The following is a 9,505-nucleotide window of genomic DNA, read 5'->3' as shown; positions in this document are numbered from 1 at the left end:
AATTTCTTCAACCATTCAGCCGACCAAAACACTTGTGTTAGTAATTAGTTTGATTTGAAACATGTTTCTAATAATTTGTCAACTCAATATCCTGATTGGTTTCCTGGACTCATAATGTCAACACTTATTTTAAATGTCATAACGTTTCTTATTGCTGACTTTGCATGCAACTGGATACAAGGGGAACCGATAGAGAATCGAGAACTTTCTATGTTAACCGACCAATCTGATCATAATATCAACGATTCTCATTGGGATTTGAATACATTAATTGAAAATTCATGTTCTCATAAGTCCCAAAGTCTTCAAATTGCTTGGCTTGAATATCAAGATCCAATCATTGAATGGTTAGAACAATCTTATTTGGCAAGCCCTGTTGCAAATAACAAGTTCTGAGCTTTTCTAATGTTTGCAAGAATTAAGAGCACAGATGAATGCGTATTTGCAAGAAGCCTGCAAGGTTTGTATGATCTAAATTTCAAACATCAAGGTAAAGTTAAAAATTGGCTCGAACCATTCGGTATGACACATCCTTTTGGTAATAATCTAAACCTTCAATTAGTTGTGCAAGTTTTCAAAGTTCTTATCTTTTCTATTGCACATTGTTTCATATTGCTTTTAATTGGTCATATCTTTGTGGTTGCAGGATGAGAACGATAATGGTTGCATTGGAAATATCATTACACTTAGCCCTGACCTTTTATCCGATCAGGTTAGAAGTAGGATTAGTTGCATTTAGTTTCCTCTTGCATTTATTCCACCTTCTTTCCTGCTCTTTATTGAGCCTCTACATTCATTTTTTTCTTATTATATATTCTGCATGTTGTTCTATGTCCCACCTCAATTTGCTTGGTTCTTTTGGCTTTGTTTCATTTTTTTCATGTATTTTATTTTTGTTTTGTCTAATAAGACCTTGTGTGAAAAATGTTTGGCTCTAAAGGACTTTATGGTGGAATAAAAGAGAAAGTGTGACAACCACAATGCTTGGATTTCTATTTTTTCTCCTCCTTTTTCCTTGGACAATGCTATAGGTTAAGCTAATTATGAATGGAAAATACAATTCGTCCAATAGGAGAAACTTGAGGGAATCTATTAGATTCATACATATGCTAATATCTAAATTGATCAACTTTGTGTAAGTATACTAGTGCGTTAACACTTGTCCAATCTAGTAGAGAAGGAATAAGGGGAAAATATAAAACAAGAAAACCAATATCAAAGGTCTTAAAATACTTCTCTAAAGGGGAAACATCCTTTGCTCTCAATAAGTTAGGATACCTCTTCCACCTGTTGAAAATAATAAGTGTTGATGCAAAATTCTAGTAAATAAATAAATAAAGGGTGAAAGAAGAGAAAGGCTTCCTATGCAGGGAGGTGGAGAAAGCGACTTCGTTAGGGTACTGAACAGGCTTGCTGAAAGTGAATCAACATTTGTGTTCCTAAAGTGACTCTGCTTGGGTACTATCTAGGCATGTTGGTAGCAAAGAAACACCAAAGATGAAAAATCTTACTCTGAATATCATAAAATCATCATGCACATTACCCTTTCCCGGATTGAAACAATTGTGATACAGTGTATCTTTGTGTGTGTTCAACCAAGTAGAGAAAAGTGAAATGATATGTATAAAATTGGGTCAAAAGGGGGAAATTGAGGCAATCAATACTTCTTGAAGGTTTGACCCTTAACTGAAAGCCATTCCTGGGTAAGGAAGCCACGGTTCGCCCAGTGTGTAGTGTTGTTGTTGGCACGAAAATGACAATAGGGTTGAGACCTTGGGTTCGGGCACAAAGGGCCTATAAGGCTCTACTGTAGTCTAGAGCAACACCGTCATTTTCACCTTACCTAGAGAGGATAAGGAGTCTCACCAGAGGCATGTAAAGACTGAAGTTAGATGAGGGTGGAATTAGGCACCAAGGGAGTCATGACAAACATAAGATACCACAACATAGTCAATCATTATCTACAGTAACCCAATCACAACGATATACTCATAGCAACTCAGGAAACCATATAAATAGATTCATTCAAAATTTTAAAGAGTCAATATGAAGCATAAGAACACAATGTGGGTCTGAACCGTCTCTTCCATTAACATAACATAAATTAATACAAAGAGGCTCAAGGCCTGATCATCAATAACAGGAATATCATAACCAACACAGACAGACTTAGACAGGATCGAGGAGTTGTTCACACTTCTCTGCAACACATGAAATCTCCAACGATCTCTGGCTCATTCAACTAACCAAAAAAAACATTTCTTCATCCTTCTTTCTAATTTTTATTCGTTGCCCTGTGCTCAGACTACCAGTTCTTCCTATCTTCTGCTCGACTATCTTAATCCTTAGCTGCCTTTGTTCTCCCCTTGCTCGGTTATTCATGCTCCTATCTGCCACTTTTACGCAATTGTCGGTTCACTTACAGTTCTTGTTCCACTATGGACCATTAGCTATGCAACCCCAATGGTCGACCCCACCACTTGCCCTTAGCTCCTTTTTCTATAAAAAATCAAAACAAAGGCCCCAACGGGCCCCAACCACAGTCCATTTATTCGTCCCTGAGTCAATCTGCCCTGGGTGTTGTCTGTGTTGCTGTTGGCACTATTGATGTTTCTGTCGGAACCTATGATTTTGTCATTGTTAATGGTTATGATGACTCTATTGTTGCTTCCTGCCATGCTGATGCTGATTCTTGCAGCACCACTGCTGCTTATTTATGTGTTGATGATGCTTCTTATGGTGCTACTGTTGCTTCTTGTTGGCCTTATTTTCCAAATGAAGGCCCCAACTTTGGTACCACAACAATTGTCTCCTGGCGGAATCAGGTGTAATCATCGAAGGCTTCTTGCCAAGGTCTGGTAATTACGTCAGCTTGTTTGAGGAACTCTATTGTCATGCTAGAAGTTGGCTGGTCTGGTGACTGCTCAATAGGGAAACTCACTACTCCTCCATTTCATCAAAAATTTCTCATAGAGCATTGACATGAGCGTCGGCCGGTGGGCAGAGGTCCCCTAGATTCTTTTTAGTCTTCACTAACTCATCTTCAATGTGCTGAACCCGGACCTCCAAAGAGGATACCTCTACTTTGAACTTCTTCCATTGGTCTTTATCCTTGGAGTTTCAGATGTCGGTGAGGAGTTGCTGAATTCACTACCGAAGTGAGTATATTGGTTTATTTTTCGTGGCCAGGCTACTAGACCAGTCATGGACTTGGTCCATCAGAATGTACCCCATTTAGCGCATCAGAAATAAAGGCTTCCAAGGCAATAGTGGCACTAATCTCTTTTTCAATATGATCAATGTAGGTGTGGATGGATCAAGTAGAGAATTTCTCATAGCATCGAGGCTCCATGTGAGTTCTTTGTTGGTGGATATCATCCTGGTGCACGCATCGTGAATGTGGTCACAACATTCGACCAAGGTGCACGCAAAAAAGTCCTTTGGGGCTTTAATGACCACATTGACAATGGCAGGTTAGAGCATTTGAAACCATGATGTTATTTGGTCAACCTGTGTCTGCAGTTGTTGAGTGTTTTGGTAGAGCTAGTCTCTCTTAGCTGTGAGGGTGGTGATTTACTGCTTTTGCTACTCGTGATTGGTAATAAGGTTGTTATGAATCTGATCCACCTGCTGAGCGGCCTGCCATATGAACCAAAACAATTATGCGGATGACCAGGTTTGAAGACTATTTTGCTACATAGTGGACGGGTGCGGGAATCTGCTTTGCAACGACTGACCACTAGCAATGAACCTATCATAGTGACCTTGGGAAAAGGTGGCTTGCTGTGAGGGTTCTGCAAACTGGGGTGTTAAAGGGATAAAAACTAGGTTTGGGACAATAGGAAAACTTAAAGAAAAGGGAGCCCCAAAGGGCTCAATAACTGTAACCAATGGTTGCAATGCAGCGAGCATTGTGCTCAGTAGTGGGCCCGACCATAATAGCATGGATAACATGGATGTGGTGGTGCTTTCTCCATTGGGGAGCTTCATGGCAGACTAAACAACCGAGTCAGGATCCATATCTTCGGTTCCTATCCATGTTCTGGAGGGAATGGAATTTGACAGTGTTGTGGAAGTTGATGTCGTATGTGGGGATGGATCTCACGAGCTAGGCGAAATGGTGGAAGTGGAAGGTAGGATTTCTTCTACAATCGAGGAGGTCATGACGGTTTGGGGTCCCTTGCTGGTGAGGTCGACTATAGGCATGACTTGATTGACTTTTTACTGTAGCTTGAAGCTTGGTGATTTTTGGCCATCTGGGCTTGGGAATTGTCGGCTTGGAGTGTGAATGGGGTCCTATATGTGGGATAGAAACAAAAAGTGGTATACTAACCAAAGGGTTTTGCTATGAAAAGCCTTGAAACTCAATAGAATTAGGAGCCTCACTTGATGAGCTGGTTAATTTCATAATGGTATGCTTGAGAGAGCTCATTTTCTTCTTCATTTAAGTGAACATTGGTTGTAAGTTGTGCTTCGTCGTTCGCTTCCTGGTGTCCAATCCTACCTCGCCTATCAACAGATGCACTACCATCCCCTCAAACAAGTATATATATCTTCCTTGTTTGATTTGACATGCAACTCCCGACCATGACTCGACTTCCGTATGGAATGCTTCAACCGATAGTGTGAAATTTTGTGCTCACCTTTTGAAAGTGAGTGGGTGGATGCAATGTAGCCTAAGGAAAGTATTTATGTGAGTGACCCCCAACCAGATTGACACTGAGTACTCATTGAGCAGTGCCTTGGGAATCCTTTCAGCATCCCTTATTACCCCAAGCATCTTAACATACCACTCACTGAAAGAAGATTCATTGATTTCTTTGTTGTTTGGGTCCCCTGACGTCTGCCATGGCGTATACCAGAGAGATAGGGGCTGGTCTTCCAAAATTTGAGCTAAGTCTCTACCCTCTAAGGGGCACCACTTCCACATTTCCAGAGTCATTATCAGATAGCCAAAAATAAAATTGGTGCTCCTTTTGTAGACATCCTCGTAGGCCTCAAACAACTCATTTAGTAAGAATGCACACCAATTCAGTTTGGCACCCTCTGCGCAGTGCTCCGCAACTGAAATGGTGTCTAATGTGCATTCATTCCTTGAAAAGTGATGCATCACCTTCCCTACGATTATGTAGTAGGAAAATTTAATATGATATTTGTTGATGAGGTCAATCTTTGTTCCTTTCCCACCTCGCTTGGTGTTGTATTTTCCATATTAGTCATTATCGCCTTCCTTCTTTGCCCTTTTGGATATTTTCTGGAATTTCATTGAGACTGCATCCCCTATGGATGATAAACCTGTGAGCCATTGAATATGATCTACATGAACTAGGTACTTTTTAACCATCCAGAGCGACCCACCATGCATCTTGTTCATTAAAAGTTTTGTGCATTGCATCGCAACCAAAGTCGTGCTGAACATGAGAAAAAATCTCAAATTTATCAGCGTTGAATGTTGAATTCCCCAAAATATCACCTTGGCCTTGGTCATTGTTGTTCCATCTTCCTTTGTGATCGTCTCTGTGTACACTTTGTTAGAGTCGGTCTTGTCAGTCCTCCGTCGGAGATCAAAACTCTTTCTGCATTTCATTTTTAGGTGTCTCGCTCCACTCACCCAGCTGCATTCCGCTAGGGGCATGCCATAATCTGACGGAAGGGTCTTGTCAGTCATTACCCCCCATGCTTTGTACCTGCTGGCTCAGCTCTGTTCATCAAAGTTCATTAAATGACAGTCAATCTTTGGTCTTTTGATGAGGCAAAAAATCATGTCAGTCATAGGTCTAGGGTTTCATAAGTCGCGTTTTCAAAATTCCCAATAATTCCAGCAGGCCAGAGGGAGGTTCAACAAGTTTCATCTCCAGATTTTCATCATCCATAATGCTCAAGGGTGATTCCTCTTCAAAACTTTGTTTTGAAGAGGAAATTGTCAAATTAATGTTTATGATAAATATGTAAAGTTCTCCAACATGAAGCACTTGAAAAACTGGTTCTGGTCATCCTTTGCCAAATTCCACGACAGCTACTCCAGCAAAAAATTGCCAAAAATTTCATCATTTTAGTCAAAAATCCAAAAAGACAATGTGAAATACAGAGTTGTATTAAGTTGTGGAAAAAGTGCCAAAATGAAACATTGCAAAGTGGGTTTTGAAGAAACAAAAATCAAAACCATGACTCCATGCCTTTATATAGATTTTCTCATAAGAATCAAAGTCATTTTACATGCCAAGGTCGGAGAGAAAGCATTTCAAAGGAATTTGGTGAGCCAGCGCGCGTTTTGGGTGAGGTTGAAGGTGTCTTGAAAGGCGCGGCGCATTGGGCGCGTTCTTCCAGTGTTAATTTCAACGGGCGCGGCGCACCAGTAGCGCGCGGCGCATAGAAAGAGCGGTGCGGCGCATACAGTATAACACCCCAAAAACGCCCAAAAATCCTCCAAATCGCCATTGAATTGCTTGGACGTGCCAGATTTCAACATATCACAACAACAGTCCAACACAGTCTTGCGACCAACATTCATTTCTCCAAGTAGTTTTCATAACATCAATTATGTCATCTGATCATTCATCTAACTATGAGGAGGAAACTCACAGTGACTCACCCACGGAAGAATGTGCACCCCGAAGGCCTCACAAAAGTGGTAGACATGTTAGAGAAGAACCGACTACCCTCACAAAATTGCAGGCCTGCCCTTTTGCCGTCTCTTGTTTTCGGTTTCAGTCATGCTATGAGTTTTGTGAAAAGGTTGCAAATGTTCAATTCCACCATGAGTTGGCTTGCCTATTTGTTCTACATTTACATGGTGCTCAAGTTACTTTGGCAGGGGTTACTTTCACACTTACACCGGACTCTATCTCATCAGCTACCGGCATGCCTAATATTGGAGAGCCATGGAACAAGAGACAAAAAGTTGACCAACAGCATTATGAGCCATATGTTAAACCTGCTTTCTTGAGGCAGCTTAAGAGGGTGTTTCCCTTCCGATATCTTAAAGATGAATATGCCCCTCTAATGAAGTTAATTATGAAGTATTTCAGTTGTGAAGGCCGTTTCTCCCGGTTATATGCTTATCACATCAGATTGCTCATGCATTTCACTTGGTTACGCATGATGAACATCCCATATTTCATATGCCGAAACATAGAGAGGATGATCGCCCTTGTGTAACACAAGACCCCTGAGCAGCAGTTCAACAACATTTGTCACTTTTCTCTCATCAAGATTTTGGTGGTGCATCAGCTTGATTTACAGGGTATCACTTGGGATGATTTCATCTCTCATGACTTCTTCCGAGCTTCACAGGGACCTTCAGAGACTAGATTTGAGACAGGGGAACCTTCTCATCAGTATGAGCACCATGAGACCGCCAGTGTGCCGGTATTCGTCACATATCAGAGGGGCGCTAGACATTTGTTTGCAGCAACAAAGCGAGTGTTATCTCCACCCGGGGTGGAAGGGGCCTCTCTTCCGAAATTAGCACTACAGGTACAGGATAGAGGTAAGGAGCCAATGCACGATAAAGGGCCATCAGGTGAACGAGAGACCGACTTCATTCTCCTTCATGATGATGATACAAATATGGATCCACAAAGTGCACAGCTTAAAGAGATCATCCAGGAGCAGAAAACAGAGATCTAGGACTTATCCCTCGGCTTGGAGAGAGCCAAATGGAATATGAAATATCTAGAGCAGAGGAACAAACAACTTGAGGATCGGAAAGCTGAGATAGAGTTGCAACTGATCAAGGAAAACCGGCAACACATCATGGCAGCACAAGGTAGACCTATGGAGCAAAGAGATGAGGACCAAGAGTATGTTTTAGAGAAAGTGAACGTTCACTTGGAGCAGCTGTTGGAGAAGGCTAATAGGGAAAAAGCAATGCTGAGGCGCATGACTCACCATTACATGGCCCGAAACATGAGCTCCAAAGCGAGAATCAGGAGCCTAAAGGCGAAATTGAGGAAGGTGACAAAAAGACAAAAGAGGCAAAAAGAGCAAGATCGGCTCCGAATCTTGGCTGAGGCTTCTTTGGTCCAGCATGAAATGTGATAGAGAAGGTACAGCCCAAATTTCAAGAAATTTGGAGCACATTTTTGCATTTTGAAATTTTGTGTACAAAAAACAGGTTTTTTCTCCCTGTGCGCCGTGCCACCTGGCGCGCGCTTTCGCTAGGGAGCTCCAAATGAAAAAAAGTTTATATTTTTGGATTTTCCATGGAAAATTATGATTGCTGGTGCATGGCCAAGAATTTTGGGTCAATTTTGAGTCCTCAGGAGGTCAAAAACACCCAAAAAATGACCTCTCTGCCCCTATTTTGACACACAGGAAGCAGTCTTGGGAGATTGCAGTTTTGGAGGGGAAAATGGCATCCAAATTCAGAAATTCCACTTGGGTTGGAAATTAGACAGGCAAGGATTTCCAACAAGCACACTTGGGCTCAATTTGGACTTCAGGAAGTGCCTCAAAACCCGCTCCAAAGTGGCGCGATGCATACATCTTTTAGCGCAGCGCACAGAGACCCAAAGGCCAAAATCACTTCCGCTCCGCAAGAATTCGATTTGCAATTTTCTCCAAGTGTGCCCGTTCATTAAAAATACATTTTTCCTAGCATCAAAGGCAAAGTTTAAAAGACATTTTCATTAAAGGTTTGCTTCTATCCAAGTGGCAAAGGAAGGCGAGAAGTCACCCAAAAAAAAAATCTACGCTACAGTTTTGTTTTTTTTTGTAAAGTGGCACCTATCACTAATGGTTGGCTTTTCATTTCTAGTTTGTAATGATTTAAAAAACTCCCCAACTTTGGGTTGATCCATTTCCTGATGGCAGAGTCTATTTATTGTATGAAAAATCATTTGTAAAGGGTTGGTTGGAATTTCTGGGAAACGGTGGGAGAGAAACTCAGTTACTCACTGTACATTTTGACAGAGAATTAATGAAAGGTTGCAGCTCTGGTTCATGAGATTCCTGTGGTGTGAGTTTAGCAAATGTATTTTCTTTCTGTTTCATATGTATTTCATTATGTTTCACAGTTCATTCATATTCATTTCCAGTGAAAGCTTCTAAGTAAGAAAAGGTAGAATTCAGTTTACTGCTCTGCCTTGGGAAAGTTTTCACGTTCTATGTTTTCTTCTGTTGAAAAGGATTCATGTATTTATGCCCTTTTCACCCTCTTAAACAATCTCTCCACTTCATATTATTTCAAATCTAATTGCTAGACTTTATGCCTGTCTTGCCTCACGAAATAATTTGTGTCTTTGAGTTAAATTCTCTGCTCATGCTGTTCCTTGGTCCCATACATCCCAGAAAACTCAGTCATTCATCAAAATACCTCTTTCATATTTATTTACCTAGCCTAAAATCAGTATCCATTTTTAAGTCATTCTCAGACCCTATTCATTTATTTTTCACTGAGCGTGACCCAGAGAGAGCCCTCTCCTGTCCTCGTAGGGCTAGCTACGAGGCTGAGCGTGGTTTGTGGTTACCCTGAATTTTGCCTTCCTTCAGCCTAAGGCAGATT

This window comes from Pinus tabuliformis, chromosome 8 (genome assembly GCF_031772625.1).
Source record: "Pinus tabuliformis cultivar Carrire ecotype Pingquan chromosome 8, CPIR1, whole genome shotgun sequence".
NCBI lineage: Eukaryota > Viridiplantae > Streptophyta > Pinopsida > Pinales > Pinaceae > Pinus > Pinus tabuliformis.
This window is presented reverse-complemented; position numbering follows the sequence as displayed.